Here is a 7,617-nt window from a genome sequence, read left to right as displayed (position 1 = left end):
AGTGCACATTCAGTCCTGTCATCATATGCTTTAGTGTTTCCATGTAAACTGCTAACTAAGGGGAAAGAGCTATTTAAACCACTAGCTGTTAATCCATAAATCATCTGATGAACACATACACATGCTGGCCAAAAATGAGCAGCTAATGTGTCAGGGGACTCACTGTAATTTCTCTGCAAGACCCTCATTTGATCAGTATGTGACTAAATTGATGACTCAATTTTGTGTCTGCATCCTTGCACTTATCCTCACACTTGTAGAAAACAGACTAATGAGCAATAAAATGATCAAAAGCACGATAAAACAGAACAGGAATAAAGCCCTCAATTAACCACGAACTGAGAGAAATTCCTAGGTAAAATCACCGTAAAGCATATTATCCCTGTTCCCGATACTGTATCTGTTAAAGCATGTAAGCAAGACTAGGCATAGAATAGTTACTCCGGAAACATAATTGATTAATAATAAACATAGGATAGAAAAATATAACCATGGAGAATGAATAAAAGAATAAATGAATGCCTGGTTTTTACAAAGGCCTTTATTTTTATTGGAAAGTATTTCTTTCCTCTGAACTCAAGAAATGCTAAGCGTGCATCAAACAACTCTAATTAAAAACCGTCGCCTTATTTGAATGTCTTTGACACAAAAGTTTTCATTCATATCGTTTGATGTCTGGTGTCTATATTCCATTTTTTCACCCTACCCCTTTTTGTCTCTTGTCTCTTCATTTTAGTCATTTTATTAACCTTCTGATTATAAACGTAATGCATGCTCAGTACAAAAAAATCAGAAAATATGAAAGATTACAAAGAGAAATAAAGGTCAACGTTAATCCCACAACCCAGAATTAACCACTGATAACATTTTAGTGACCTCTCTTCAGACTTTTCCTTGTTCATATATTCAAAACAAGACACACCACACATACTATTTAATAGCTTTTTGTTTTGGTTTATTTTTCAAAAACACTTTGACCTAGTTCAATGAAATGAACCTATGGCTCCCAACTGATCCCTGTGGTTAAAAACACTTCAGCACAGGTCTGAGAATGCTTTTATTTTAGTTTATAGTTACATCCTATTAATCCACCAAGGATTTACCGTATCACTGTTTGTGTTAGTTCAAAACTCGAACTATCAATGGGAGTCTGGTTAAATAAACTATAAACCTCCATGCAATGGAGGGATGGGATCTATGGTATCATAGATAGCCATTAAAAAGACTAGCTATCCTAATATCTCCTCAGTACTTGATAAAAGTTTGATCTTTTGATAAGTTTAGCTTAGAAAGAGCTAGAGTTACTGTGAGTGATTTTCACCTTTAAAGAATTTTTTTTCTTCATGGACCCTTGACAAAACAAGTTACAGAATAGTATGTATTTCTACAAAGAGGTCTTAGTAAGAATTTTTACTTTTTCATCTTTATATCCCTCATTGTATACATATTACTTCAAATTTTTAAAAAGCACTGGTAAAAATAAACCAGGAAAATTTTAATTAGGAAAAAAGATAGGTCAAGAACTGTGACGGCCTGAGATTTTACACTACAAGCTAACAAGTTAACATGGTACAGTTTCATGAATACTGACAGAAGACACAAGACTCCTGGGTCAGAGATAAAGGACTATTACTGACAAAAATGGCAAAAGCAAGAGTGTCGGTATTTTCTTAGACCAGTTTCCCAATCTCCAATTCCCAAAGGCATTGCAAAGAGGGCCAGATGATACCTGCATACACCCTGGGTTGTACTTCGGGAAAATAACTGAGCTTTAAGCATCTGAATCTTTTCAGCAAGCATGCCTGTTCTTTGCTCTGGAGGAAGCCACCTGTTTTCCAAGGCTATTCACTATACAAACATGCTTGAAAAGGTAATCTGGAACAAAGGGAGTCAGTGTCTCTGCTCTCAAAACTTGCAGAAATTTGAGAGACATAGAGAATCAGTTCCTAGTAGAATATATATCATTCTTTTTAGTGACTGCATATTTAATGGTATGAGTGTTCTATGATATATTTAACTAATATCTTAGAGCTTAGTTGTTTCTAAAGCCATCATTAACATTCTTGGATTTGTCCTATTACTTCTTTGAGATTACTCTAGAAATGGGATTGCCGAGTCAGACTTCTATAAACTTTTTGTAAGATTTTCTTCTGTGTACCTTGCCCTCTAAGAAGCTTGTTGCTCATACCCTGCTCATGTAATAAATATTTGGTTCCCCTTACTTTCACTAATGTGGGATATTATCAATCTGTTTGATCTCTTCAAATCTAATAGGCAAAGTGATATCTCTGTTTTCATTTTCATTTGTTGATTATTAATAAAACTGAATATTTTTCACTATATTTATTAACCATGTATCTTCTTTTATATTTTAAATATTGATATCCATCAAGCCATTTTTTTTTTATAAAAGCATTCATTTCTGTCTTATTGATTGGTAAAAATTCTTTTCTTTCTTTAATTTTTTAATTTTTTATTGGCTGCACCACGCAGCTTGCAGGATCTTAGTTCCCCAACCAGGGATCAAACCCACGGCCCCTGCAGTGAAAGTGCGGAGTCCTAACCACTGGACCACCAGAGAATTCCCGGTAAAAATTCTTTATGTATCATTTTTTTTATATAACAGAATTTTTATACAACAGAATAAATCTAGTTCAACGCACACCTGTAAATATTTATCCTATTCTTAAGGGCAGCCTTCAAGCACCCAGATTATTACTCTATCTCTGGGGAGAAATCTAGGGTAATTCTACAGCTGTAACATAACTATAAACCCCTTTATTTCTTCCTTTGGGCATCTCTGTCTTAATATGTCATCAAAGGTCTGTGCTAAATAGCTTAAAACTCATCCAATTGCAAATGTGAATTTTCACATAAGTCCTTCTTTCTTTCCCCCCCCCCCAAATTTTATAGGATTAAGTTTGAATCTAATTATAAAAGCAATGTGGAACGCTAAGAAACAAGATTAAAAAGGCTCTAATAGAAGAGTTTGATCCTAGCCTGTTACAATAGAAATGTCTCATCTCTCCTAGTGTTACAGTCAAAGTCATTATCCACTAACATCCCTATTTCCCAGGCCAAGTACATACAAAAGGTTGTTAAATCTGCATATAAAACACATGTGGTTTTGCTATAAATATAAAACTTAAAGAAGTGACATAATTTGTTAATCTTGCTAGTTGTCTCCCTATCTGGAGACCATTTTAATTACCTTTGAAAACTGTGTTCCATCAAAAGAACAAATCATTTTTTGCAAATCATAGCCAGAAATTAGAGGAATATAATAGGGAAAATATATTCAAATTTAAAGTACTTTAAAGAAGTGACTGCAACATTAAAATGAAGTCCTTCAACTCTATAATAAAGCACCTTTTCCCCACAGAAAGAAAGAAAAAAAAGCTGTTAGGCTGCTATATTCAACTTACAAGAGCAAAATTTGACAAGGACTTTCTGTGAAATGAAAGGCAATGTGTTAAATGAGAACTCAGCTGTGAATGCCAGATCTCAAAATTCTCAAGGAAACCTTTTCACTGATTCCAGGTAGCTGATGTGTTTAGGTAGCAGATATTTAAATATAATTTAAAAAACTAAAACAAAATGAATAAATAATTTCAAAGTCAGGATAAAAACTAAAATAGCATAAGAGATCCAGATTCCTCCAGTGCTTGTATTGGTTTGAAGGAATCAAAGTTGAACTAATATTCCTTAAGAGTTGGGAAGCCAGTGCCTCTGGATTCTCCAAACTCATGAGGTGCAAAGAGAACCTTCAGAACCCAGTTGGAGACATCCAGGGACCAAAACTACACTATGTCCAAAGAAGCCAGTGGACTTCCCTGCTGGCGCAGTGGTTAAGAATCTGCCTGCCAATGCAGGGGACGCGGGTTTGATCCTTGGTCCGGGAAGATCCCGCATGCCACAGAGCAACTAAGCCCGTGCGTCACAACTACTGAGCCCACAAGCCACAACTACTGAAGCCCGTGCACCTAGAGCCCATGCTCTGCAACAACAGAAGCCACCTCAATGAGAAGCCCGCTCACTGCAACGAAGAGTAGCCCCCGCTTACCGCAACTAGAGAAAGCCTGCGTGCAGCAACGAAGACCCAACGCAGCCAAAAATAAATAAATAAATATATTTGTTAAAAACAAAAAAAAAGAAGAAGAAGAAGGCAGCTTTTCTGGTGGCACCAGAAAGTGAAAGGTACTTTTGCAGCCAGATGTTGTCAATGTTCTCTATTCTTCGGGTCATAGAGAAAAGACTCCAAGTTGCCAGTAATTGCATTGTTTTTCTTCTTGACATTGTGTAACTATTTGGGGCCCACACATGGACATATATACGTGTAACTTTAATCCAACACCCCACAAACTCAGTTTCCCTATCTTGCTCAGGCCCATCCTGGAACGTAAAAGAATATGCATGAACTGGACTAGTATCACCTCACCCCGCCTCCCTTTTATTTACTTATTTCTCACAACAACCCCCATTATATATTGAGCCTCAGGCAGTTAAGGGACTTATTTTATATCTCACACCTAGGAAACAGTCAGTCGAGTTTCTTTCATTCTCAGAAACTTTCGAGACTTGCTTTTTCTTTGTGGCTCTCTTGGCCCCTGAGTTTAACTACCTTCTGGAGCACAGTGAGGGTCTGTTTGGCTTTCTTATCGCTCCCTAAGGTGGTCACAGAGGCCCAGCACAGCAGACAGTATCTTCTGCCTTTTGGAAAGAGAAGAGATATTCTCCTATTTGTGCACCCTATGCCAGGTACAGCTAAAAATCTACCTCTCTATAATCATGATTTCACAAAATTAGCCCTATATGCTAAGGGGTGCTCCTTGGGATCACTCTGATAATCCTTCTGTTCTATGCATTTCAGAGGTGGACCTCACATGCAGAATGAGGGAAGAAACCTCTCAGGAGTGAAGAGGCTGGGTAAACAGGTGAGAACAAAGCAGGAAGCAAAGAAGGGATCAGGCATAGTGCAAAATTTCTCTAACACTCTAGAGGAAGAAATAAACATTCAGGGAACCAAGTGCTCAGGGGATGAGGTCAGTTGGTACTTCAGTCCACAGCTAAGATAACACCAACTATCCCTCTGCCCTCTGGGACAAGACAGATCTGATGCTCTTGGTACTGAGTGGGGGCAGGGGGATGCCTAGCCACAGTTTGGGATCTCTGGCCCATGTAAAACCCTTCTTCTCTAAGAGATACCCTTATGATCTGTGGGATACTCTGTTAATAAATTCCCCTTTTTGGATTAAAGTCTTACTCTCAGATTCTCACAGGAAGGCACCTTAGTCCTACCCTCATGCATGCCTAGTTTCTCTCACTCTGGAGCCTTTCTGGTTCACACTCTTCATTTAGTAAACACTTAGTCTTCTTGACCTCCCCCCATCTATTATTCTCCTAGAGCTGCTATAAAAAATCATCATAAAATTGGTGGCTTAAAACAACAGAAATTTATTTCATCACAGTTCTGGAGGCCAGAAGGCCAAAAGTGAGGAATCAGCAGGGCTCCCTCTGAAAAATCCAAGGGAGGATCCTTCCTTGCCTCTTCCAGCTTCTGGTGGCTCCAGGAATTACTTGGCCCATGGCAGCCAAAGACCAATTGCTACTTCCATTTTCACATCACCTTCTCTCCTTTCTTATAACGACACTTATCATTGGAATGAGGATCCACCCAGTAATCTAGGATGATCTCATCTTATGATCCTTAACTTAATTACATCTGTAAAGGGTCTTTTTCCAGTGAGATCACATTCACCAGTTCTGGAATTAGGACATGGACATATCTTTTGGGGAGCCCCCATTCAACCCACTACACGCATGTAGGCACTTAGTAGAGAAACGTAACTCAGTTCCTGTTTGTCTGTTTACTTTCCATCTTTTAAACAGCACTGTCCAGTAGAACTTTCTGCCACGATGGAAATGTTCCATATCCATGCTGTACAACATGGTAGCCACATGTAGCTACTGAGCACTTAAAACGTTAGCTAATAGAATTGAATGACTAAATTTTTAAATTTTTATTTAATTTTAAGCAACTGAAATGTAAGTAGCCCCATGTGGTTAATGGCTGCTATATTGGACAGCCACAGTTCCAAAATTTTTTTGTAGGATTTGCTTTTTATATATTTTTTTCCATTTCCATTTTTTTCCATTTTTCTATTGAGGTAGGATTGATTGATAAAAATTGTATATATTTAAGGTCTACAATGTAATGACTTGATATATGTATATATTTTTAAATGCTTACCACAATCAAGTTAATGAATATATCCATCACCTCACACAACTACCTTTGTCTGTATGTGTGTGGTAAGAAGATTGAAGATCTACTCTCTTAGCAAATTTCAGGTATACAATGCAGTACTACTAACTATAGTCACCATGCTCTACATCAGATCTCCAGAGCTTATTTATCTTAAAACTAAAAATTTGTGCCCTTTGACCAATATCTCCCTAACTGCACCCCACCCCTGGCAACCACCATTCTACGCTCTGGTTCTATGCCCTCAAAGTTCATACATTTTGTCACAAATGGCAGGATTTCCTTCTTTTCATGGCTGATTTTTATTCCATTGTATACATATATACCACATTTTATTTATCCATTAATTTATTCATGGGCTTAGGTTGTTTCCATACCTTGAAAATTCTAAAATTTTGACAAGGCTTACCTACTGTCTTCTCCTTTCCTGTTTCCCGTCCTTATGAGTTTACACTCATTTCTTTATTGTCCTTCTCATGAGATTATAGAAAGTAGCAAAGATAAATACATGAGACTGTGGAAAGTAGCAAAGATGAATACATGTGTTCACAAAAATAAATACAAGTAGCAAAGGTGCTTAGTCTGCCATATTTAACTGGATGGCCCTATCAGTTATCATGGAACTACCTCATATTCTCTCATATCATGGGAAGGGGAGTTCATTAACAAATTCAATATTTGGGAGGCTTTTTCTGGGTCATTTTGGCTAAGGTCTCAATCTTAGGGCAGAAGAAAAATGGAATAATGATACCTTGGGATTGCAAAAGCCAGGGTCCGCTGCCCATATTCATGACTCTTTTGAAAACTTACACTATCTTAAAAGAATATGGAAGTCATTAGTAGAATGTTAGATGATGTTATTAACTTTGTTACCACACCATATGAATCAGACATAAGTACAAGGTCAAGTCTGACTCAGGCAACAAAGATTTCACAAAGATTTTATGAGTTTTAAAATTATAATTATGTGTTCGCTTCAGCAGCACATATACTAAAATTGGAACAATACAGAGAAGATTAGCATGGTCCCTGCACAAAGATGACGAGCAAATTCATGAAGCGTTCCATATTTTGCCTGCACAGAGGATTGGTGCTGACCGGCACTCACCAGCCCGAGAGGCTTCTCTGCTCACCCATCGGGGTGGGCAGGGGCTGGGAGCAGAGGCTCTGGCTTCGGAGGTCGGATCCCAAGGAGAAGGCTGGGGTTGGCTGCGTGAACACAGCCTGAAGGGTGCTAGTGCACCACAGCTAGCCGGGAGGGAGTCCGCGAAAAAGTCTGGACCTGCCTAAGAGGCAAGAGACCATTGTTTCCTGGTGCGCGAGAAGAGGGGATTCAGAGCACTGCCTAAACG

At 38.2% G+C, this 7,617-nt stretch overlaps 1 non-coding gene across 1 annotated transcript; it reads left to right on the top strand.

The window, feature by feature from the left end:
• The first annotated feature begins 7,232 nt into the window (after nucleotides 1–7,232).
• Nucleotides 7,233–7,339, top strand: LOC137760300 (U6 spliceosomal RNA). The gene has a single exon (XR_011073264.1). It is a non-coding gene; the product is annotated as a U6 spliceosomal RNA (small nuclear RNA).
• Nucleotides 7,340–7,617: the final 278 nt, after the last annotated feature.

Source organism: Eschrichtius robustus, chromosome 2 (genome assembly GCF_028021215.1).
Source record: "Eschrichtius robustus isolate mEscRob2 chromosome 2, mEscRob2.pri, whole genome shotgun sequence".
Lineage (NCBI taxonomy): Eukaryota > Metazoa > Chordata > Mammalia > Artiodactyla > Eschrichtiidae > Eschrichtius > Eschrichtius robustus.
This window is presented reverse-complemented; position numbering and strand designations above follow the sequence as displayed.